General features: G+C 46.1%; 1 protein-coding gene across 3 annotated transcripts in view; it reads right to left on the minus strand.

The window, feature by feature from the left end:
• Slc39a14 (solute carrier family 39 member 14) overlaps positions 1-16,137 on the minus strand; it is a 44,719-nt gene extending 28,582 nt beyond the window's left edge. The window contains exon 1 of one of the 3 annotated variants that reach the window (XM_028758816.1): positions 16,042-16,137. The gene's annotated coding sequence lies outside the window, so the exon portion shown is untranslated. Of the gene's footprint in view, positions 1-15,795; positions 15,821-16,041 lie in introns of those variants that run through there. The other 2 variants (XM_028758820.1, XM_028758815.1) reach the window with 2 other exon arrangements.
• Positions 16,138-26,707: the final 10,570 nt, after the last annotated feature.

Below are 26,707 nucleotides of genomic sequence, written 5' to 3' on the forward strand. Positions count from 1 at the left end.
CTATGAGGGGCAAGAGAATCAGCACAGGGGCATCTTCTAGAAGCTCCCTGTGTTGAAAGGGGCAAGGGAGTTGATGAAGGCTCCGGCATCTCACGCATCTCAGTCCCAGCCAGAACTCTGCGGAGAAGGTGAGAAGTTCAAGCACAGATGGATTCCACAGCGAAGCCAAGCAGGCTTCTGGTTCATCCCACACAGAGCCACAGTTCAGCACATGCCATACAGAGCAAGGCCACATGAGCAAACCTGATGACATACTGCCATCTCCAGGCAATATGTGCAAAAATGAGTTCCCTAGCAGGGTGGCTATTTTTGCATGTATTTCCACCCCCACCCCCAGCTCTCACAAACTGCTTGCCTATTTAAAAAGGATCAACATTCTAGTCAGACTTAAAGGCTTACTCTAACCCTAGCTCCAATTTGGATAATTTTCAGACACAGAGATGAAAGAAATAGACATTAAGATAGTTCTAGGTGCTGGAGAGATAGCCTAGGTGATAAATGTTTGCCTTGAAAGTGTAAAAACCTGAATTCAATAACCGGAACAAGAGTACAACGGAGTTGGATGTGGGGGGATGTGCTACAGAGGAGACAGGTGGGTCCCTCAGGCTCACTGGCCACCAAGCCTACACTACTTGAGCGATCCCTTCTGAAAAAGAAAATGTGTAAGTTTGGAGAAATGACCTAATGGCTAGGAGTGTATACTTCTTTGCAGAGGAACAGAATTCTGTCCCCAGGACCAACACTGACAGGATGAAAAGGTCTCATCACTCCAGCTCCAGGGTGTCTAGCACCCTCTTTTGGTCTCCACAGGACCTACACTCACACTTACACACACACATGTACACATAATTAAAAATAAATAAAATCATTTCAAAAAAAAAGTGGGCACCACCTGGGTAACACCCAGGCCGTCCTCTGGCCTCCCTACATAGGTGTGTGTAAATGCACACACCAGCGCACATATACAACACACAACTGGTCATAGAAGCACCATTCATCCAGAAGCCTGTGGACAGCCCAAAGGCCCGAGCCAGAAGGAAGGTAGAAAACCTTCAGGAGATTCTCAGGAAGGAGCTGGATGTGACAAGAGTGTACACAGGGAGCATTTAACAACATGTGACGCTTATTTGTAAAAGACCCCTTCCAGGAAGACCTGGAGAGCTTGTCTGAAACTGGAACACTGCACAGGACACTTCTGGGGCCAAGAACCCAGCTAAATTTTCCTAGTAACGCTAAAGGAGGAGGAGGAATTTGAGAAGATATGTTGACATGTTAGTTACTGAAAAATCTCTGACCTGGCCTTCCATTCCACAACTACCCAGCTATCCCCCCCCCAATTTATTTCTTCTTATGTACATTTGGTATTTGGCCTACATGTCTGTCTGTCTGTCTGTCTGTCTGTCTGTCTGTCTGTCTGTCTGTCTGAGGAAGTTGGATCCCCTGGAACTGGAGTTACAGACAGTTGTGAACTGTTATGTGGTTGCTGGGAATTGAACCGGGTTCCTCTGGAAGAGCAGCCAGTGCTCTTAACTGCTGAGCCTTCTCTCCAGCTTGAGTCCTTTCTTTAGTGTAATAGTATAACAGATACATACAAACATTAATTCTACATTTGATCAAAGTGCTACTTTACCAGACTGATATAGTGTTCTTAGCTTTAACCAAGTTAACATTCTTTCTCCAAAACTAAAATGAAATTCTAACCCTTTGCTGGGCTCTAACAGCCACTGCATCGGCTGGGTATAATGGCATACACTTTTATGCACTTGGGAGGCAGAAGTGGACCTCTATGAGTTCAAGGTCAGCCTGGTCCATATAGTGAGTTCCAGGACAGCCAGGGCTACATAGTAAGACTCTGCATCAAAACCATAAAAACGAAATAGAAGAGGGGGATGAGAGATAGGTCCCTTCCTTCCCCACATTCCTGAGAGGAAAGTGCCCAGAGTGGCAGCTGACAATCTCATCAAAAAGAACATTTCACCTACTTTTCCCCTGTGGTAGGGGAAGTAAAGGGGGGCCCCATGAGTCCAGGCTGTTTCTACAATTTCTCAGCTGCTCATGGAAACTCTGAGTTTTGCTCTCATTATGCACACAACCCCCATCCATGTGCCAACTGCACAGCATTGCTGGGGGAAGGGACTAGAGTGGCTACCCGGAAGAGGGAGTGGACAACAATCAAGGTCGTAGCCAAGCACACAGAGAAGGCAGCTCACCAACGGTCAAGGTCTCTGTCCTGGGTCTGCTCGATGTCCGGGGGGGGGGGGGGGTTAGAAGGGAGAGGGGGGTGCAGAAACAGAAACATGGGAACTTTGTTCCCAGGGATGGACAGGCTGTCCTGTGGGGCATTTTGGTTAGCTGCCCAGGTCTGAGGGAGTGGGGTGACTGTACTTTTTGCACCTTTCTGGGAAATGGGATTGGAATAGTCATGGCTTGCTGCCCTGGAAATCTTCCAGAGACCTGGTATACTGAGAACTTGCCCAGCCTGTCACATGTAAAATGTCCCAACTCTGGGGAAATAGCATTGGAATACCCAAAGGCTAGAGATGTCCTACAGGCCAGGGATGGCAGAGCGTGGGACCAATCTTCACAGAACACAGCCAGCCTCCCCACAAGCCACTAGGGCTGCAACCAGCTCCCCAAGCTTGTGGTCTAGGAAAACAGGAGTCTCTATGGGCTGGCAAGGGAACCCTCTGACTTCCAGGAAAGAACAGAGAAAGCACCCATAGTTCAGGGTTCTTCTCAACTGGTAGACCACTTGGGCTTCCAGTTAAAATAAAATAAAATTTAAAAAAAAAGCCCACCACTGGCTAGGATGTCCCTAACAGGTCTTCATCCATGGTAGAAGAGCTGGTGGCCCCCACATCCATAAATACACGTGGACACAGCCATAAGAGACAAAAAAGGGACTTCTAGAATGGGTCCAGGATCAAGAATGAGATCCAGGAACAAGTTAGCAGAGGCTACACTTAACCAATAGATTTTTATTTTTAATTATTTTACTTTAGTTTGGTAACAAGGATTGAACCTATGGTTTGTGCATGCCAGGCAAACACTAACCACTATATTATGTTCCTCTAAGCCCTCTTTTTATTTATTTACTAATTAATTTTTGGTTTTTCAAGGCTGGGTTGTACCGTGTAGCCCTGGCTGGCCTGGAACTTACTCTATAGACCAGGCTGGCCTCAAACTCACAGAGATCTGCTTGCCTCTCCTCCTGGGATTAAAGGTCTGCGCCGCCACCACTAAAATACTTTTTAATTAATTTATTTTTATGTGCATTGGTGTTTTGCCTACATGTATGTCCGTGGGAGGGTGCCAGGTCCCCTGGAACTAGAGTTAGAGGCAGCTGTGAGCTGCCATGTGGTTGCTGGAAATTGAAACTGGGTCGTCTGGAAGAGCAGCCAGTGCTCTTAACTGCTGAGCCATCTCTCCAGTCCCTCATTTTAATTAAAAAAAAAAAAAAAGATCTCAAAACAAACAAACAAAAAGGCAGTGTTTCATTAAGTTGCCCAGACTGACCTCAAATGTAAGCTGGGCTTACATGCCTGCGCCAGAAACTGATACAGGATGAGGGTTAAGTTCCACTTATTCAAACGTCCCGTCTTGTAGGCCTAGGCTGGAGCCTCTGGCTCCCACCTCCTAGCATGACAGGCTCGTGGCCTCCCAAACACAAGGCAAGAGCACCTCTGTGGATGTGGATGTGCAGCCTTGTGCATTTATTCATTTATATATATAATTGTGTGTGCATCTGTGTGCCACAGTGCACATGGGAGCTGGTCCTCTCCCTCCACCCTGTTTGTTCCAGGGATCCAACCTGGGTTAGTACACCGCCACCCACTCACTCAGTGGCCGTGCCTCTTATTTGATTATTTGGTTATCAGTATGATGAAACATTTTTTTTAAGTTTGCAAACTGTTGTATTTTTGTTTTCCCAAACGCCTGCTACTTGCCTCTCCTCATTTGTGCTGAAACACACACATCTTTTTCTTGGTGATTTATTTAGGAGGTCATTGCTGAGGCTGGGGAATGGCTCAGGGGTTAGCTCTTTTGCTGCTTTTCCAGGACTTGTGTTTGGTTGCCAGCATCTGTGTTGTGTGACTCACAACTATCTGCAGCTCCATCTCCAGGAGATATGGCACCCTCTGCCAGCATCTATAGGCACGTGAATGCACATATCACCTACACACACACACACACACACACACACACAGGGACACACACACACACAGGGACACACACACGCATGCGCATACACACACCACCTTGATGTTTAAAGAATCTGTGCCTTTATTCCAGGACAGGGGTAAAGCCTTTATTATACACTAACCTTTGGTCACATGTTTAAATGTTTTCCTAATTATTTCCCTTTTAATTTTGCTCAACTGGTACTGATGACATAATATTCTCTCTTTTTTATGTATTTGTTTTCGTGTGTGTTAGTGTGTATTTGTATGAGTTCATGCGCGCCACGTTCGTGCAGCAGCAGCATGGAGGGTACTGTATCTGTGGGAAACGGAGCAGCAAGCAGTTGTGTGCTGCCAGGTGGGTGCTGGGAATCAAACCCAGGTCCTCTGCAAGAGCAGACAGTGCTTTTAATCACTGAGCCTGAGCCATCTTTCCAGCTCCTGGTGTTTCTGCTTTAACTAATATGATTAGAAAAAACTTGCCCAAGCCAGGCATGGGGTTCACTTTCCCTAAGCCAGGCATGAGGGTACATATCTGCAAGTTCAGCACTTGGAACAGACAGCAAGAAGCTCTCCAAGGAGTCAAGGCTAGCCCAATCTACACAGCAAGTTTCAGGCTAACAGGGCTACAGAGAGACTGATGAAAGGAAGAAACAACAACAAAGACTTTGTACTCTGTAGTTACAGACATAGAAAACTTTAATCTCCAATCCACCTAGAATTTACTTTGGCCTAAGAAAATCTAATTTTGTTTTTCTAAATAATTAGCTGGTTATCCCAATATTGCTAAAGCATATTTTCGGTTATTTCTTTATTCTGAAGCACATATAATCCTTTCTAAAGCTCAATGTGGAGTTCAGGCACCCTGAGGCTCAGGGACCTTGAAACCAAACTCAAGTTATCAGACTTGATGTCATTTACCTCCTGAGCCATCTCATCAGCCCCTTAGCTCCTCCCCCGCCACAACTCACTATGTAAGCTAGGCGGGCCTCGAACACATGGAGATCCACCTGCCTCCTGGATTAAAGGCACGTACCACCCACTCTTTTCTAAAGTTTTATTTTGAGATAGGATCTTGCTTACTAAGGCCTTAGATTCGATCCCTGGTATCACCCCCAAACAGACAACAAATCACAACCTACCAAAGAAAAGCAATCTAAGTGTGCAACAGAAAGGACTGTTAATATGAAGGTAACCCATGTAACAACATGTATACAAAGGTAAGGAGGTTATAGGTGACTCTGGGCCAGCAAGATGGCTCAGTGGGTAATAGTGCCTGTGACAAGCCCGGTGACCTGAGTCCAATCCCTAGAACCCACTTAAATGGGTAAATGGAAGAGACCATCCTCCACAAAAATGTTCTCCGATCTCCAGAGATGTGCTGTGGCAAATACACATAAAAAATAACGCTAAATAAAAATAAGAGCTAAGAGTGCTCTGAGTCACACAGACCTCAGCCTGACCCCTGACCCCACATTATCAGCTTCAAGGACCTAAGTCAAGACACAAGCCAATGGGACTTAGTTACCTTACAGAGAAAAGCAAGGGCTGTAACCATCCCTCCCTCCGAGTAGCTGAGAAAAGTGAGATACGGAATAGAAATATAGTACCTGCTATGCAGAAACCACTCAATAAATGTTAGTTAGACAGACTGGTTTGGACAAGAGAAATAGAGGGTCTGGAGGCCCAGCTCAGAGCTAGAGCACTCGAGTGGTCCTTCAGTCCCAACCCTGCACTTCCTGCAGGGACACCCGCACCCAGGAGTCCTTCTGTACTCAGTACTGCGGTGCTGCAGGGCATCTGATCAGGAATGTCAGATCAGTCCAGAGGGGCTCTCAGATCTGTAACACTGGTCGGGCGGCAGGGCTCCTAGGGTTGGCTCTGAGCCAGAGCATCCAGGCCTGCTTTCTGTCACAGGGCTGAAGAGCAGTATCCTCCTCTCTCCTCTTGTTCATTGGTCCATGAGCCAGATTCTACACAGGCTGCCTCCCTGCATAAAACTGAATGGTATCCACAAATCATCTCCATCTGAAACCTGGAGATGTGATCTGAATAGGAAATGGGACCTCTGCTGATGAAGTCAGACAAGGATCTTAAGAGGAAAAGCATCCGGACAGGCCCTAAATCCAATGGCTCTTGTCTTTGTCAGAGAGAGGAGAGGAGATGGGGACAAACACATACAGAATTAAGGAAGGTGGTGTGAGGACAGAAACAGAGGCTAGAGGTATGCAGCCACAAGCCAGGAAGTACCAAAAGCCCCACCCCCACCCCACTGTGACTACTCCCCCACAGTCCCCCACCTGGACCTGAAGCTGAGAATGGCAGGAAGGATTCTTTAAACCAGAAGAGCTGTTGGGACTGAGCCCCACCCACACTTGATTTCAGGCTTCTGGACCCTGGAACTACAGAGAACACTGTGGTTGTTTGAAACCAGCAATCTCCCACAACCTGTCAGGAAAATGATCACTAGGTAAATACTCTGGTGCTGGCAGCAAGGCGGGATCAGTTTAGTCATGTTTATAGTTCTAAGATGACTCCTGTGACCCTTGCTTTCTCTGTGGGCAGCATCTGTAACTGAGATGGCACTCCTGTGCCAAACCTCCTGAAGAGAGGGAGGCTGCGGCTGGTGGCTGACAGACAGCAAGTAAGACTAGTGGAGGCACTGGCCAGCACAAAGCAGGTGGAAGGAAGAGAATCAGGAGTTCCAGATTATCCTCAGCCACATGTGAGTGCGAGGCCAGCTCAGGTAACAGGAGACCCTGCCTTAAAAACCGAAAGGGAGAGAGGGAGCAGGGCATGTGCCTACACTGGTAGAGTGCTTGCCTAAGCTAAACACAGCCCTGGCTTCAATCCGGAACACAATCTGTGTGGTGGCACCTGCCTGTAATCCCAGCAATGGTGGTGGAAGAAGAAGAATCTGAAGTTTAAGGTTTGAGACCCACCTATGATACATGAGATCCTGTCCCAGAAACAAAAAACAAGAGATATTAGGAAATAGGGAGAGAAGGTTTTCTAGGAACTGAATGTGGTCCCTGGCTAGCAACCAGTGGAGGGGGAAATCCATCTTACATCAACAAGGAGCTGACTTCTTCCCAACCTGGCAAGCCACCCTTCCAGAAAACAACTGTGGTTGGCACTTTGATTTTAGCTTTGTAGGACCCTCAGCAAAGAAGCCAGACGGGCCAACAGGAACGGGTAACCACAAAACAGGGGTTGTTTCAAGTACCTATAGCGTTGCACTAACACGCCTGCCTGTTTCCATATGTAATATCACACACTTTCATTTCCTAGACGTATGAACGGCACGTTCTGGTCACAAGTGGCAGCAGACCCAAGCCGAGCAGGTCTCTGAGCTCCTCTCCACTCCCTACCCTGGTTGAACCTCCATTAGCCTGTCCTACTGACAATGTCACACACATGACTACTAGAGCAGAGGGGACACACAGAATAGTAGTTTCTGACTATGTTGTTGATTAGCTTTCACCCAGGCAGCCCCCTGGCCTTTTAACATCAGGGTACAGTAAGTTCTATGAGTTGCAATAATACTGAGGCTATGAAGTTAACAAGACTATTGCTAGGGACATATACAAAGCCAGGCTGTGTCACAGGCCTACGAAGCCAGCACTGGGGACACCGAGGCAAGAAGATGGACAAGACTGAGACCAGCCTGGGTTAAACAGAGATCCCATCTCAGAAGAGAGATGGAGACAGGGAGATAGCTCAGCAGGTAAGAGCACTGGCCTCAAGCCTGGCCACCTGAGTTGCATCCTCAGAACCCACAAGAGAAGGCAGGAACTGGTTCTAGCCAGTTGTGCTCTGAGCTCTGCACAGATGTGTGTGTGAGCGCATACATTAAAAGGGATGATGTCAGCGGCCATTCTATATCCTGGTGACACTGTAGGTACAAATGTCCGTGTTAGCCTCTACCTCTGGATTCTATCACCAAGTTGTTCAGTGAAGGCTGGGTGGTAGTGGTATGTGCCTTTAATCCCATCACTGGAGAGGCAGAGGTGGGAGGATCTCTGTGTATTTGAGGCCAAAACCTGGTCTACAGGGAAAGTTCTAGGATAGCTAAGGGCCACACAGAGGAAACCCTGTCTTAAAATATAAATATAAATATATATATATATATATATATATATATATATATTTTTTTTTTGTTTTGTTTTGTTTTAAAAGGAGCTCAGCCTACAGTCACACCTACAGTCTACACACAAGTGTGTATTTAGGTTGGTGTCAGACCAATAGAAGCACAACCCGCAAAGAGCCTACAACCCAGCAATGAGGAGCGTTCAGAGGTTTTCGCTGTGGAAGAAGGAAGCTATAAATAACAGGGGAAAGTCTTAAAAATAAAATGACTTTGTGGTGTTAGGTTGAAATAAGAGGTATTTGAAGGGCTCTAGCAGGCCGGGGCATGGCAAACATGGCACCGGTGGGTTTTGCCCTTTACCCCTCTCCCCAAACTGTTAGACTACATTCCTAAAGCTAGTCACCACAGTCTAGTCCCTTATTTGCCCTCTTCCTTCTACTGAGGCTGACTACCAAGGTTCAGCTCTCAAAGTACTGAAGCCCAGCAATCAAAAGCCCCCCTTGGGTTACCCTAATTAACATGCCCAATTAAAATGAACCATCTCATCCTAACACAGGGTTTCCCCCTTTACCTATATAAACTGCCACTTGCCTATGGGCCCACGACTGTCTCCTATGCAGAGGCAGTCCTTTGTCCCTCAGGGACAATATCACTTCCTCTCCCTTGTTGCTTTTCCCTTCTCCCTGTCCTTTGCTCCTTATTCCTGCCCTTTGTCCCTCTGGGGGCAAATCTCCCTTGTGCTGAGAACTTAGTTATGGTGTGTTCTGTGCCAATTCCAGTCTTTTCAGTATTAATATAGACGTGGATTAAGATATAAACTGAGGGGCTGGGAGGTAACTCAGTTTGCAGTGTACTGGCCTCGCATGTATGAAGTCCTGGGTTAAAATCCGGAGCTGAGAGGCTGAGCATGGTGGCAAACACCTTTAGTCCCACCACTGGGGAAGCAAAGGCTCTGTGAGAGCTCTGTGAGTTCGAGGCCAGCCTAGTCTATACCCTGAGTTCCAGGAGAGCCAAGGCTATACACAGAGAAACTCTTGTCTTGAAAAACAAAACAAAAAGCCCAGGGCTGAGTAAACTACACATCTGTAATTCCAGCAGGATTAGAAATTCAAGGCCATCCTCAATTACATAGCAAGTTAAGGCCAGTCTTGGCCACATTAAGACTCTGCTCATGGTTTTTCTAAATCATACCACATACACAGAGGTTACAAGTACATACATGGGTTAGTATCATTATTCATTCCCTGCTTTGTCTACTAAAAGGGTAATAGCACATCTAGCAAACAGACCTTTGTCTCTCCACCAGGCTAGTTCTAGAAGGGGTTGAGGAGGGAAGTGGTAAGATAAAGGATTATCTTGTGACATTAAAAAAGTAACTGCTGGGGGAGGAGAAGACAGGGGCTTATCCAAAGAGCACAAAGGATGACAAGGAAACTCTTCAAAGGGGCAAAGATAGGTGCAGCTCATTGGGAGAGCATTTGCCTCACACATGGGAGCCCTTGTTCAGTGGACCATACCACGAAAGGCAGAAGGGAATGGGAGGGGTGAGTCACGAGTAATGACCATGAGATGCTACCCCACAGAATCAAAGTTAACACAAGAGAAGGATCAGTTCTTCTTTTTTTTTGCAGAATCCCAATTAATAAATGCAGTAGGACGGAAACAGAATCATTAGGCAAACACATAGTAACTACTGTGCAAACAAGAGCCACAGATGGATGCTACAGTTGGCGGGTCACAGTACCCAGAGAAACAGGACTGTACAGTCTCAAAGCACTGGCTGCAGTAACAAAGCGGAAGGAAGTAACTCGTGAGGAGCTGTGCCACGCACCAATTTAAGGAATCGGCAAACACCGTAGGTAGGGACTTCTTCCAGCTTCCTGATGGTCTAAATCCCAGAACAAGGGCTGATGGCTCTACACGGAAGTGTCCTGGGCCTCAGCCTGGAATGAACACAGAGCAGAAGGCACTTTTTCTGGGAAGATCTAGCCTGGCCCCACCTCTCCTCTGTCCTCCCTAGGTGGTAAAGAGAAGCCTAAATACATGATGGTCCCTCCCCAGGGACCCTGAGTCATGGTAACTCAATGGAGGGCAAACAAAAATCACTCAGCAAGAAAAAACAAAAAACAAAAAACCAGCAAGCCAACACTCTGAGTTCAATTCCAGAGCCCCCATCAAGAGATTTGGATACCATGTGTGAAGACATTCATCTGTAATCCTAGCACTCCTGCAATAGGATGGGAGGCGCAGACAGGGGAATCTCCCAGAAGCTTGCAGGACAGCATGCCTGGAGTATGCAGCAAGGGTAGAGGTAGAAACAAACAAACAAACAAACAAACAAACAAACAAACAAAAAAGCACAGGTGGAAAGACAGGACAGCCCTGAAGTTGTCCTCTGACCTCTACAAGCTGTGGTGTGTACACACATACAAACACATACACACACACATTGAATGCTAATTATGATTCTCTAAAAGGCAAATCACCATTCTTAGACAACATTCTTGCTCAAAATGCAAGACCACACCCTAGAAAAGACCAGGGAACCTCTGTCAGAGACGGGACGAGACACTAAGAAGAAACTCAGTATGAGGTGGGCAGCACATCAGACCCTGGACTCAGAGAAACAGTATTAGTGCAGGGACTGTGACATCTGTGACATATCAAAAAGGCTTACAGCTTATGATGCTGTGCCAATATCTGAGTTCGTGCTCTTGGTAAATGGACCCCAGAGTAAGGAAATCTATTTCTACAACTCCTAAGTACAGCTAAAGTAAGTATCGTAAATTTAAAATAACAGCTGGGTGTGGTGGCTCACCTGTAATCCCAGCACTTAGGAGGATCACTGTAAGTTCAAAGTCAGTCCAGGCGACATATAAATTCTAGGCATGAGTTGAGGCCATGCCTCAGAAGGAAAAGAAGAGAAAAGAAAAGACCTGTAACTCAAGCTTCAGAGAAGCTGATGCCCTCCTCTGGCCTCCACCTACTCTTACACAAGTACACTCATAAATTAAAAACAAACAAACAAACCTTCAAAATAAGTAAATAAAGTGAAGCCTAACCAGAGATGATATGATAGCCAACAAGCCTACACGTGTGGCACCCAACCATCTGTAAATCCAGTTCTAGGGGAACCCTACACCCTCTTCTGGTCTCTGTGAGCACTGCATGAAGGTGGTGCACAGACATCCATGCAGGAAAAACCCCGTTCATACACATAACATTAAAAATTTTAAAGCATGAAAATGAATTACCTATACAGGTAACAAAAGTAAAACCAGAAAATTGCTAATTCAATTTAGGGGTCACCTAAAAGGAATAAGATTCTAAATACAGTTTGTAAATGTTATTTGTTTGTTTGTTTGTTTGAATGAACGCTAACTAGATGGCTACATCTAATCTTTTCCAAAGGCGGTATTTAACCATTTGTGTAGGAATTCCACTTCACAAAACTTATTCTACATGCTTTGGGAGTGCCGCTCGTGTGCAAAGTTATTCATTGCATCCCCATGTGTAATGGGAAAATGATGAATGCCCAGGGTTAACACAGATGTTAAAGATGACAGACAGCACTTTTACTACGGAATACTTCACAGCCGCAACAGAGTAACAGCACTTTAACTATAGAATACTACACAGCTGTAACAGAGTAACATCCGCTAACACAGGTGCCTGAATAGCAAGGTACTACCACAGTCACTAGGACCTTGGAGGCTAGGTCTGAAACACCGCCCAAGAACATTTACTTTAAAACGGGACTGCAGGAGAATGGTACAAGGAATGCTTTCATTTTTGACTGTTCTGATCTTTGAGCCACATGACTACACATAGAGCCCAGTGAAAACGATTTCACGAAGAAAATAAAGAGGGCTGGAAATGCAACTCACGGGCAGAACACCAGAACACGGCCCAGAGTACACGAGCCCCTAGGCTCTGACGCCAGCACCACAAACAAGGGAGCACGGATGATAAAGAGCTGGGATTTTCATAGACATTTCCCAAGTCTAGTCAGAGGACTAAACCCAGAGTGGTCATGATGTCGTCAGAGGCAAAAGCGTTAGCCTAGCGTAATGGGAGAAGGTAAAGCTAAACAGTTACAAACACACAGAGGGGTTTTTAAAATTCTCTTTTTACATTTATTTGTGAGCTTGTACTCACACAAGGGCAAGTCAAAGGACAATTTTGGGGAGTTGGCCCTCTCCTTCCACTATGTGGGTCCTGGGGCTCCAATTCCGACGTTGAGCCCGACAGCACATTTATCCACTAAGCCATCCCACAGCACCCCAATTACTCCCCTTTTGAAAGTAACACATTCAAGCCTTTAGGAGAAAATAAAGTCCTAAAACTCTCTCTCTATTGAACCAGTGAGATGACTGAGTAGGTTGTCCTGTGGCCTTCACTTGTGTACAAAGCACATGTGGCCGCAGACATACACATGCATACAAAGGAATCATGTAATTTAAAAACACAACAAACAAACAAACCCTGCAGTAGCAAGGGATGAAACCCAGGACCTTGTACAGGCTAGGCAAGTGTCCTACCACTGAGCAACACTCCCTCCTCCCTCATCTTCTTATGAACTAAGTAGATAACAAAAGCACTCCACACTGAGCTATACTGACTAAAACCCCTCACCCCTTAATTGACAACTTTTAATGGATCTTCTTATATGAAAATTGGATGTCCTAGTGGTCAACCATAATAAATTTAGGAGCATTACTTTATTCCACCAAACTGTAGGCTTTCCTGGATCTGCTCTGGCAGAAAATTAAGAGGGTCTGAAGAGCTCTGGTTGCCACGGTTAGGCATGGGGGCTTCCCTGACAGGTGAATTCCATACCTGCCAGGCCTTCTGGTCTGATATAGAATTGGAAGGTCCAGTAGGGGGCTCTGCTTCCCTAGCTGGTCTGGATGAACTAAGGGCCCACTCTGGAGGCTCCATGGCAGTTGGGGTTTGGAGTCCTTGTGATGGACAAGCATGAGGCCCTGGCTGGCAACAGTCCTGAGTTAGCAGACTCTGGACTTCTTATCTCCTGGCATTCTGACAGCCGCCAGCCTGGAAGTCAGAGAAGGCCCTAAACTTTAAGGGGGGGGGGAGATAGCATGACCCTTTCCTCCTTCCTTGTTCATTTTGAACCCTCTCTTTCCTCCAGAGGCTGCAAGAAAATGAAAGGGACAAACTACCCCAGCAGTGCTGAGCAACAACTGATCCTCTTCCCAGTGTGCCAAGAAAAATACAGGACTATCAGTAAATTCACCAAAAGTGGGGTAGGGGAGACTTCTCGGGTATTCCCCAACAAATCTGTCATTAGCAAGCAATGTGACTTGAGGACACCAATTAACCTCTCTGGATCCAGGATCTTTTATTTTTAAAAGTCACTCCAGACAACAAGGCAGCCTGTAGTTCTGCAAAATGGCAGGTGTTACTTTCTTTGGGTATTAAACTGGAACAAAGAGAATACAACTGGTAGGGTTGTGGGGTGTGGGGAAGAACACATGTGGGGTGCAGGGAAGAAAAGAGGAAGGAAGTAGGAAGTCTTTGAAACCAGGACCCATCCTGTGAGTGACAAGTATCCTACACAGACAGGTGGGGCTGGGGGATGGAGAGATGGGGTCCTTCCTGGCCATCACTAGGCCTTGAGGAGGAACAGTCTCAGAAGAACCAGACTCAAGCAGAAAAACACCCATCTTCTCTAAGATTGCCCAGTGGGTCTGTGAGCTATTCGCTGGTCGGTCACAGAAAGGCATTCTTGCAGGAGGACAAGGGACACTTTATACCCTGCTAAGGAGGAGACAATCTACCTTATGTCTGGGTTCTGACCGTCCTTACAACCCAACCTACTTGAGCAGCCGGTACTCTAAACCTCTCAGTCTAACCCACAAAAATGGTGGCACTACTGAGGCGTCAGCCACATTCCAGACATGACCACAACGTTCCAACAGTCACTGAGAACAGACTCGCTATTGGAGAGTGATAGGGCTGGGATTTGGACATCTAGCTCCAACCCTGAGTTCTCTGCCGATGTACCTTACCTCAAACAGAGCTCCCTTCTCTGAACAACTCCAAACAGCAAGGAGACTCTTGTGTTGTTACTTAATTCCCCACTTGCCACTGTCTGCCTGAAAGGCAGACCAAGCCTTCTGCCTGCACCCAGCACAGTGGCCATTGAGGGGCACAAACCAAGCACTGTACAAGAGACCTGGGCCTTCTGCATCAACCCTGGGTTTGGAACAGAACTCGAGATCTCCAGGGGCCTCTAATTCTCCTCCTCTCCTCTTGTCTACATGAAAGGCCAGTTACATAGGCTCTGTTACTTCTCAAGTCAGTCGGTTGCTTAGCAAGTTTCTGGGTTCTTTAATCCCTATATCTGCCTCTGCACTGTCCAGGTGAGCAACAAAATGCCAGGTGTAGCAGCAAGAAGTGTTCCGCCATGGTCCTTCTGGAAGAACACATATCCTGGGTCAGTTCAGTGTCTAGTTACACTGATAAAACAGTCACACAAAGAGGACCCATATATGGCCTCCTGACTTTGAACCACTAGCAAAGAGCTCAACTGAGTCACCAATAGAAAGGGAACTATATAGCTTTTCATTCTAGTATTCTAGTTGTTGAAAGTTGTGATTCTGGATATACCTCTGGCTGTTTGGCCAAGGGGGCATGTTGGAACCCCTCAGTGTTTAAGATTTGTTTCAATAGGTAAGGATTATGGAATTGTACATATTTTGGACAAACAATTCAGGCTGGCCTCAGTACTAACCTGAACCAGAACAGTGACCAGATAGTCACTCTGGGGCCGGTTTCTATCAACACCCCCCAGCAAATATGTCTATCCCAATGACCAGGGGCTAGCTGGGTAAACAGGGCTAATGCTCCAATTCCAGATCCAGATTACTTCAAGAAGAGGGGTCTGCCAAAGATGCTCCTGCCCCTACTCTTCCATTTAGGCCACAGGAAAGCACTCTGCCCCTCGCCAAACCAAGCTCAGAGTCCTCTTGAACACACAAGCCACTAACTACTTGGACTGGCCGATCAGTTTAGAATCTAAGCCCGGGGAGATAGAAGATTCTTAAAGCTGAACCCACAATCCCAAAGAGGCAATTTTCCTGGTCAGAATCCACCTCAGGATCTCAAGGTGAATCTGGATAGCTACTTTAGCTATAGCTTTAAAACTCCAAGAGGGAGCAGCCGGTAACCAGACCGCCTAATTTGGTCAGTTCCAACCTAAGAGAGTTCAAGAGTCATTGCTGCCGTTAGTCAAGAGAGAATTCAGCGCGGTGTCACCCTTGCAGTTCTCCACTCCTGCCCAACCCATACAGAAGAATCGGGCATCACTTTTCAGCCGGAGGGTGGCCTGCCGTGGGGCAGGGATGAGGACACATTGGTTCCTGGGATGCAAGATCCAGACACCAGAGCCCCGTCCGAGCAGCCGCCACCGCAGAGCATCTGATCTACCCATCTACTCCGCTTCCTCTGTGTCCCGGAGCTCTAGAAAGCTCATCTCAGCCTTTCCGCGCAGCTACCGACCTCCCTGGCGTCCTTCTCTGGCTCACACATCCCGGGCCCTGCAGCTGAAGGGACAGCTCTATGACCTCCTTCCCCTCGCCACCGTGGCACAGCGATCAGGTGCTACCAGGACTGGGCTCAGGGAGTGTGCGGCCTCCCGACAGACTCTGGGTCCTCGGCGTGCCGGTGTCTCCAACCCCCACTCGGCGTCTCCCTAACCCGGAGGCGCGCGAGTTCTCATCCTGCGTGCGCCCAGTCGGTCCTCACCTGAAGTCCTCCAGCCGGCAGTCTGGCCCACGCAGCCTCACTATCCAGGCCCCCAGGCAGCCGGCGACACAGCTACTGAGTGGGTGCGTCCTCGCCGACAGCCACGCGCCCCCTCTCTACGTCCGGCCCCCGCCGCGTGCGCATGCCCGGCCATATACCCCGCGCGTCACCGCTGGGCCCGCCCCCGCCTGCTGCCCCGCCCCGCTCCCCCGGGCCTGCCACGTGGGGCCGCCAGCTAGCAGCGTCCAGTTACCCTGGCCAACCTGGTCCTCCAGCGTTGTGCATCCCGGGCTCGCATCCTAGCTCTCTCAGCTTCATCCACCCTTCCTCTTGAATTCCATCCTTGACTCACGGAGGCCCAGCAGGCTCCGCTATTCTCTGGAAACCTCCCATCTGTCCTTCCAAGCCCCTTTGTGGGAAACTCTCATAGCCTGACCTCCATCCTTGTCACTGCTGAGGGACAGTGACCCTCTCTTGGTAGGCATTTGTGTTTTTAACACTGTTGCTGAATCTAAGAGGCTTTTCTGTTTTCTCCAATTCTAAAATGTTCTTTCTGTAAGCAGGATGGAGTGTCTCATAGACTGCGTTTCTTTTGCCTGCCCTAGCCAGCCAAAAGAATCAAAATACCTTGTAACGATCCAAAAAAAAAAAAAAGATTATATTCATTTTTCAGATTTCTTTCACCTTCTCACAGTAATCATATTCCTAAGGAGCCAGGTCTAGCCTTAGGTTTTGTTTGTCTTGGGCGGGAGTCTCTTCCGCTGTAGAAGGGCCTATTGTGTTGGATAACGAGCCTCGGATATGCAAATTCTTGAGAAAAATAAACCACCCACTAAACTCCTATTGTCCTATTCAGCTGGATATTATTAGGATTATTTCCTATAGTTTAACCTGCAGTCATCTGGGGCAGGGAGGACCCCTTGGAAGGACCTCAAATAGCACTGGAACCAGGGTTTCTATTCTAGCACAGTGAAGGTGTCCAACTGGATGTAGTATCTCTAAGATTTGTTCAGTAGAGAGATGACGTCCAAGTGTTGGGGAAAGTTCTCTCAAGAATGAAGTGATAGGAAAGGAACTCAAGGTTCCTAGAAGAGGTGGCAGGAAGGACTCAGCTCAATGGCAGCTTGCTCTTGAGCCCCAAAGTGTGGGGTTAGGAGTTGGGGGTTGGGGAGATAACAGCCAGTCCTGATGGTGCAGACCTATAATCTCAGCTACTCTAGAGGCAGAAGGATCTCAAGTTCAAGGCTAGCTGAGACAATTTAGTGAGGTCCTTTCTCAACAGGTAAAAGGGGGACTGGGTACATGTTGGTTCGGTGTATGCTTAGGCCTGCTTGAAGCCATGAGTTCGAGGCCAGCAAAACCAGGTCTGGTAATGCTTACTTGTAATTCACCACTTGGGAAGTGGAGACAAGGATCACAAGTTTAAAGTCTGCCTTGGGCCCCATAATGAGTTTGAGGCCATGCCTGAGCTACCTAGGACCCTTTTTGTAAATTAACTAATGTCTTGCCTAGCACATGCAAGGTCTTAAGTTTAAAAGATTTAAAAGTTCTGAGGCCAGTCAGATTCTTCTGGCCACTCTGTTTTTCTAAAATTCAATTATCTTTACTCTGTAATTACAGTACTCCAATGAGTAAGGGGGAAACCCTGTGATGGTCCTTTCATTTACTTCCTGAGTAATTCTGAGGTAATGATAGCTCTTGCAGAATTTCCTCCAGAGCCCCTTCAACTCTGTAATAACACTGAATATTTGCCTTGGTTAAAGTTACAGTGTTTTTCAGACATTATGTCATCTACTTAAGACTCCAAAGTGCAGTGAACTGTCAGGAAAGGTCAGTTCCCCATCTAGAAGGAGTATATACAAAGAATAAGAAGCCCACCTAGAGATAAGGTATCTGATATTCCAAAAACACAGACCTCTGAAGAGGATGAAGTTCATAAACACACATCCCCTAGGATTCCAGACAGGATGTCAGTCCTACTAAAGCTTGTTGCATTAAGCAGTTGTCAAAGGCTGCTCAGAGGGCATAGTGGGGAGCTAGGCATGATGGCCCATGTCTCCAATGCTAGCACTTGGGTGGTGAAGTAAGAGGAGCAAGGGTTCGAGGCCAGTTCAGCTTCACAGTGCGTGTAAGCCCAACCTGGGTTAAAAGAGACCCTGTCTCAAAACAAATAAACAAACAAACAAAAGCACGAGTGGGAAAAAGGAGTGATGGGCCACCCCACCACAGGACCTAGTGTGGTACTGTCACCTGTTTGTGGAACTGCCAAAGTCCACCGGGGCACCCAGAGTTGATAAGCTATCTCAAGCTGATAAGCTATACACAAGAGGAATTCAATTAATCATTAACATAGCTCAAAATCAAAACGTCCTAAGTCTCTGCATCCACCCCCATGGGCATTTCTTCAGGAGGCACATCCTGATGACACAGGCTGACTAGGTCCTACCTTGTCCATGACAGTGATGATCACCATACATAGTGACATCTGGAGCCTGGATTTCCCACCACTTGCTTTCCCCCCTCCTCCCCTTTCCACTTATCTTCCTCTCAGTAAGTTTATTGATTGTTCTGAAGTGCATTTGATCTACTCTTTCAGACATTTTGGAAACCCTTATTTTTTAAAAAAGTGATGTACGTGATGTCTCACAACCCTCTGTAACTCCAGTTCCAGGGGGATCTGACCTCTTCTGGTCTCCAAGGGCATTGTGCACACATGGTGCACTTCCAGGCATGCAGGCAAATCATTCGCATATGTAAAATTAAAATAAAGGGGAAAATAAAGTAATATAATGCCACAACTCCAGTATAAATAATATACCAACCAATTTTTTTTCTTAAAATAGGGTCTCGGAGTACAGAACATTTACCTAGCATGCTTCAGGCTTTGGGTTCAATTTCCAAGATCAAAACACAAAGGTCCAGACATGGTGACTCGTGCCTTTCATTCCTGCACTCACGAAGCAAAAGCAGTCGCATCTCTGTGACTTCAAGGCCTGTGACAAATCCACTAAACTTGACTTTGTGACTATTGACTTGCAATCTATAGAATTAACATGATTTATGGAACTTGGATTTTTTTTTTACCTTCAAAGCATTTCATTTCTAATACTAGCTTTTTAAACTACACTTATCTGCCTAATTATTGATTGTGTGTGTGTGTGTATGTGTTTGTATGCACGTGGGCACCATGACGTGTATGGAGGTCAGAGGACAATTTGCAGGGAGTTGGTTCTCTTTCCATCATGTAGGTCTCAGGGACTGAACTCTGGTTGTCAGGCTTGGCATCAGTGCCTTTACCTTCTGAGCCATCTTGCTGAGACTCAAAGTATTTTATTTCTATCCTTAACCTTAGACCATCACCTGCCTTGATTACAAGAGATTTTACCCTGTATCTGAGCTCCCTAACATAGCAGTTTGCACGTAACAGATTCTCTATAAATATTTGTTGGACTGGCTAGCAACTCCCTCAAATTTTGGTGTTGGGCAATATTTAAGGGAACTGAGCACAAGAAGCTAACACGGTCACAGCCCCTGCCAACATATGTAGACAGATTTCCCGCAAGAGAGATGAGGGGAACAGCCCTGCAGAGTAAGCCAAAGAAATGAGACAACCAACCTGCAGTGTGGAGGGTGGGGCTGAAGACTCAGAAAGCCACAGCCCTGAGTCAACTGTGTTGATGGAACAGGCAGGGGATGAGCAGGACAGCCAAGACTCCTCATCCTTCCTGTCAGTTTTGGACAGTGTTGTGTTTGTCCAAGAGTCCACAGTTTTTAGATGAGTTATTAGTTTCTGTTTCTTCTTTTGGGGGTGGGGTGGTGGTAGGATGGATTTTCTATGTTTTTTTCCCCTTATGTTCTGGTAGGACTTAACAAAATTTAAGAGAGATCAGAGAAAACATGGTGTCCCACATGTCTCTGACCCAGGGACCCATGTCTTAACACCCTAGGCTGCTAGGCAAGGCTCAGATGACAGCCAGTGGCCTCAGCTGTGAATCAGGCAACTGGGAGAATGCTTGACCCTGGAGTAATCATCAATGGGAAGGCTAACTGGGCAAATAAGTATTACCAGTGTTCCAGTAATCTATATAACCTTTGTTTTCTCCCTCCTTTTGGTAATTTGATTCTTCTGGGTCTTTTTGTTTGTTTGTTTGTTTGTTTTGTTTTGTTTTTTGTTTTGTTTTTGGTTTGGTTTGGTGTTTTTAGACTTGTTTATGCATATGAGTATTTTTGCTTCCATGTACGTAATGTACCATATACATATTTGGTGCCTGCAGAGGTCAAAGAGGATATGGGATTCCCTGGAACAGGAGTTACAGAAGGCTGTGAACACATGAGTGCTAGGATCCCAAGCCAGGCCACTGCAGAGGCAGCCAGTGCTCTCAATCTCTGAGCTATCATTCTAACCTCCTTTAAAATTCTTTTTAGCATGTATTCTGTGTGTGTGTGTGTGTAGGGGGGGTGTTGAGTGAGTGTGTGAGGCCAGAGGACAAACCAGGGAAACGCTTTCTCCTTCCACCAGGAGTCAGACTGTCAGGCTTGGTGGCACTGGCCTCTGCACTCACAACGTCCCACCAGCCATTTGATTCTTCACCAGTCTGCCCAGTTTGTTATTCTTCTCAAAAAGACAACTTACAGTTTTGTTGACCTTTCTCCATTATTTTTCTGTCCTCTGTTAATTTCTGCTCTGATCTTTATTTTTAAAAGATTAGTTGGCCATGTGGCACACATCCAAATGCAGTTGAGCAGCATGGAATGCTAAGGAAGGATCACTTAAACCTGAGAGTTTAAGACCAGCTTGGTCAACATAGTGAGACCTTCACCTCAAAACTTAAAAATAAGACAGAGAGAAAGAGAGACAGAGACAGAGGGAGGGAGGGAGGGATGGAGGGAGGGGTGCAGGAGGGAAAGAGAAAGAGAGATTGATTTTAAGAGTGGTGGCCCAAGACTTTAATACCAGCACTCAGAAGGCAGAGGTAGGTGAATCTCAGAGTTCAAGGCCAGCCTGGTCTACAGAGCAAATTCCAGTACAGGCAGGGCTACACAGAAACACTGTCTCAAAAGAAAAGAAGGAGACTGAAGGAGAAGGAGAGGAGGAAGAGGAGAAGACCAGGTAAACATAATAAAACCACAGTTGGGCATGGTAATACACTGTAATCTCACCCCTGGAGAAGCTGAGCAGGACCAACAGCATATTTGAAGGCAGCCTGAATTACACAGCAAGACCTTGTCCCAAATCAAACAAAGCTACTATCCCCAACACATACCCACAAAACTATTCTGGCCAACACGTGTCTTGCTCTACCATTTTGCCTAATATTTCTCTTTTTTCCACCCCCAAGTAAATAATTTTTTAAGGACTTTATTTTTTTAGTTCAGTTCACAGAAAAATTGAGTAGAATGTAGCAACCCACCCCACATGTTCCTGGCTCCCCGTACACACACCTACTACCAACATCCCTGGCCATGCTGCATTTGCCAAATAGGTGAGCCAATACCCACATACCATTACCTCCTAGCATCCATGTTTTTTGTAAAGGTTCACTTTTGCTGGTGGGCAGGCTATTAGTTTTAACAAATCCTGGCATGTATTCACCATTACAGTTTCATAAAGAACAACCTCTCATCATTCCAGAAATCCTCTAGACTCAAGCTATTTTCCCCCTACACCCCAAACTACACTCCTGAAACCAACTGTCAGTTTTCTCTGATTTTCCAAAGGGCTTTAAAAATGTGTATGTATGAGTGTTTTACCTGGATATATTTCTGCACTGTCTTAGTTAGGGTTTTACTGCTGCGGACAGATACCATGACCAAGGAAAGTCTTATAAAGGATACTTAATTGGGGCTGGTTTACAGGTTCAGAGGTTCACTCCATTATCATCAAGGCAGGAACATGGCAGCATCAAGGCAGGCATGGTGCAGGAGGAGCTGCGAGTTCTACATCTTTATCTGAAGGCTGCTAGCAGAATACTGACTTCCAGGAAGCTAGGATGAGGGTCTTAAAGCCCACACCCACAATGACACACCTACTCCAACAAGGCCACACCTACTCCAATAGGGCTAATAGTACCATTCCCCTGGCCAAGCCTGTACAAACCATCCATTCCACTCCCTGCCCCCCATAGGCTTGTTCAAATACATGAGTCTATGGGGGCCATAACTAAACATACCATAATAAAAAATACATTTAGTCCAACTTCCAAAGTCCCCATAGTCTATAGCAGTCTCAACAATGTTAAAAGTTCAAAGTTCAAAGTCTCTTCTGAGATTCATCCAATCACTTAACTGTAATCCCCAAAGCAACACAGGAAACCAGCTGGGCACACTCCAAACTCTGCATCTCCATGACTGATGTCATAGCAGTCTTCAGATCTCTAACTCCGTTTTCATCGTAGTTGATGGAAACAAACTTCTTTCTCCTGGGCTGGTTCCACTCCCTGTTAGAAGCTTTCTTCAGCAGATAGCCCATGGCTCTGACATATCGAACATCTTGGGGTCTCCAAGGCTACTTCAGTTTTACAACTTCTTATTTAAATGCCTGGGATCCACACATGATCTTCTTGGTTCCTCCAAAGGGCTGGTCTCTCTTTTCCAGCTCTGCCCTCTGTAGCACTCTAGGCTCAGGTTGATCCACTCCACTGCGGCTGCTGTTCTTGGTGGGCATCCCATGGTACTGGCATCTCCAATACACTGGGGTCTTCTGCTGCCAAGTAGGCTTCACCAACAGCCTCTCATAGGCTCTCTTCATGGTACCAATCCTCAACTCCTTTGCGTGACCCCCTTAATCCTGGGCCATCAACTGCAACAGAGGCTGCCCCTTTACCAATGGCCTTCCATGGCCTCTCACAGTGCCACACCTCAGCTGTTCTCCATGACCCCTTCATGCCTTCAAAACCAGTTCCACCTGGGTGACTCTTACACATGGTCAAGTACAGCTACAGCACAAGGTACAACCTTGGCTATCTCTGGAACACAGCTTCTTTCTGCTCTCAGAAAACATTCCCAAAAGGAAAGATTTCACCTCAGTGATGTTGGTCTCTTTCTAATCACCACTAATCTCTTAGCTCCAGCTAACCAGCATCAGTTGTCCTAATAATCCCTTCTATTCTGGACTCTAAAGCCAAAGTCATGTGGCCAAAGTCACGGAGTTCTGCTGCTTGCAGGAACTGGAACATCCCCCCACCCTTTCTATTACAATATCACCAGCTTTCTGTTTTCCAACTCCTTCACTGCCTAAATTTGGCTGTTCCAGAACTTACTCCATAGATTGACTTTGAACTCAGAGATTTGCATGCCTGTCTCCTAAGCACTGGGATTAAAGTTGTGGTCTACCAAGCCTGGATTTAAATTTTTCTTCACCTAAAACATGCTCTGTTCTAGGCTGGCCTTGAACTCAGAGGTCTGCTGGTCTTTGCCACCTGGGATTAAAGGTTTATACTACCATGCCTGGACCTAAATTTAGGTGAGTGGAATCTTGCCACAAGATCATTACTCCCTTAATTCAATTTAATATCGGATTCAGCTCCATTTCATTTCCTGGTGCCCCTTTAATACTCAAACCATATTATATTTTTCCTTTCTCAGCTTGCTACACTTGTTTAAAATGCTTTTCCATGAGACTTAACCAGAGAACAAAGTCTATGATGGGCATTTCTGAGAGTTCCTTTGTCAATGTAATTAATCTGAGTCTCTTCACCTTAGCCTCAGGCAGACTCTTCAGAGAAGGGCAAAAAGTATGAACATTCTTCATCAAAATACCACAAGACAGTCTCTAGGCCACATATTGGAATTCTCCACTGAAACTTCTTAGGCCAAGGTCCACACAGTTCAAATCACTCTCAGTAACGAAGTCTTCCATATTCTTACTAGGTTGGCCCATTAAGCCTCATTTAAAGCATTCCACTGCTTTCCAAATCCAAGGTCCCAAAATCCGCATTCTTCCAAACAAAAGCATAGTCAGGCCTATCACAGCAATATCCCAGTCCCTGGTACCAACTTATGTCTTAATTAGGGTTTTATTGCTGTGAACAGACACCATGACCAAGGAAAGTCTTATAAAGGACAATATTTAATTGGGTCTGGCTTAGAGGTTCAGAGGTTCAGTCCATTATCCTCAAGGCTGAAGCATGGCAGCAAACAGGCAGGCATGGTGCAGAAAGAGCTGAGAGCTCTTCATCTGAAGGCTGCTAGCAGAATACTGGCTTCCAGGAAGCTAGGATGAGGGTCTTAAAGCCCACACCCACAGTGACACACCTACTCCAACAGGGCCACACTTTCTAATAGTGCCACTCCCTTAGCCTAGCATACACAAACAATCACACGCACCAAGTGCATACCTGGTGCCCAAGGAAGCCAAAGAGGATGTTAAATCCTTAAGGACTGGAGTTACAAGTGATTCTAAGGTACTATGTAGGTGCTGGGAATTGAACCCAGGTCCTTTCCAAGAGCAACAAGTGCTCTTAACCACTGAGCCATCCCTCTAGATCGCTCAATTTAAATCAGAGCTTTGATTCTGAGATGGGTCTCAACTACTTAGCCCTATTTACTTGGAACTCTCTAGATCATGCTAGCAACTTGATTCACTTGCTTCTGTCTCCTGCATGCTCAGATCTTTAAGAATTGTGTGTGCGCTTATGTATGTGCAGATGCACACACCTGTGTGTGGATGAGGAGACCAGAAGAGGGGGCCAGGTGCCCTCTGTCACTCTCCACCCATTCCTTTTCTCTGAACCAGGGACTTGTACTTCCTTGGCTAGGCTGGAATCCACAAGCCCCACAGGCTCTTCTGCACTGCCCCCCTCTAGCTAGAGTTCAAGATGTGTGTAGGATACTCAGTAGAATTATGGTGCTGGGATCCAAACTCTAATAAAGAATACAGCAAGCATTCTCAACTGCTGAGCCAGATCTCCAGCCCTTCAGAGCATCTTATTTTTCCCTTCCTCCCTCGTCCCCCCACCCTTCCCCCTTAGTCAGAGTCTCACTGAATAGCACTGGTTGGCCTGGAACTGATACATAGACTGGGTTGGGTTTGCACTCCCAAAGTTCTACCTGCCTTTTCCTCCTAAATGCATATAACCACAACATCCAGCCTCAAAGCTCTTAAAAATAAAACCATATTTGGAAGGCTAAATCTCAGTCAAAAATAAAACTTATTTTCCCTGCTTTGGATTCTTTTTCCAGTTGTTTTTCTATTCCAGAATGTTTATATGACATATGACGTATATGACATCACCTTTTCATATTGGTTGCTTATAATGTATTATTACTTTTTGGTTATTTTGAAGTAAGGTCTCTTATAGTTCAGGCTCGAAAACTCCTTGTGTAACAGAGGTCTTGACTTTTGACTGATCCTTCTGCCTCTAAATCTGAGCACTGGGATTTTAAACACGTGAGTTCTTAGAGACTTGAGTGTAAAAAAACCGCGGAATTGACCTCAGAGCTTCACAGTTGCTAAACCAGGGCTTTACCAGCCCCTTATTGTTACTGTGTGGTTGATATATGTATACGTATATGTATGTATATATATGGTGTGTGTATGGATGTTATGCCTGTGTGTCTGTGTACCATGTGCTTCCTTAGTACCCACAGAGGCCAGAAGAGGGCATCAGATCCTTTGAAACTAGAGTTACAGATTGTAGTAAATCATCATGTGTGTGCTGGGAATTGAACCCACGTTTTCTGGGAGGCACTCTTAACCACTGAGTGAGCACACAGACCTCAAAGCCCACCTCCACAGTGACACACTTCCTCCAACAAGGCTACACCTCCTCCAGTAAGGACACCTCCTAATAGTGCCACTCCCTATGGCCAAGCATTTAGACATATGAATCTATGAGGGCCATTCCTATTCAAACCACTACAGATCTTGAAAATCCAAGGGTGGTGTATGTGTGCGGGGGGGGGGGGACAAAAAACAAAACCTCTAAAAGGTAGAGTTTCTTCAACAAATTTAAAGAAATGCAGGGTTATAACAATGAGGCAGGTTACTGTCAATGGGCCAATTATTACAGATATCCCAGAAAGTGTACTGAACAAGGACATTTATTTGGGGGTTTGGTGTGTGTGTGTGTGTGTGTGTGTGTGTGTGTGTTTTCCTGGAGACTGAACTCCTATCATCAGGGCAGAGCTCCTTCATCCAGAAAGCTATCTTACTGGTGCACTTTTTTTTTTTTTTTTTTTGAGACAGGGTCTCATGTCTGAAGCCTGGCATCAAATTCATTACATAGCCAAAGGTGACCCAGAACTCCTTATCCTCCTGACTCTGCCTCCCAAGTATTGGAACTTGAGGCCTGACCTCCATCTCCCTGTCTTCCTACACATTATAAATATAACTTTTAAAAAACCAAAATTTCTTAATGATAGAGAGGTCATTCGTAGAGTAAGCTTACTGGTTTTCTCTTGAGCTAACAGTAACTGTTAAGAAAGACTGACAAAGGGAGAGATGAACACTGACTGCTTTTCTAGAGGACCCAGGATCAATTGCCAGTACTCACATGGCAGCTCACAACTGCCTGAAACTCCAGTTTCAGAGGATTTGACATCTTCATGCAAACATACATGCAAGCAAAACACCAGTGCATATGAAATAAAAATAAATAAACTGATTTTAAAAATAGAAAGAAAAAAATGCCGACAAGCCAGGTGGTGGTGGCATACACCTTTGATC

The sequence above is a fragment of the Grammomys surdaster genome, unplaced genomic scaffold (genome assembly GCF_004785775.1).
Source record: "Grammomys surdaster isolate TR1022 unplaced genomic scaffold, NIH_TR_1.0 126219, whole genome shotgun sequence".
Taxonomy (NCBI): Eukaryota; Metazoa; Chordata; class Mammalia; order Rodentia; family Muridae; genus Grammomys; species Grammomys surdaster.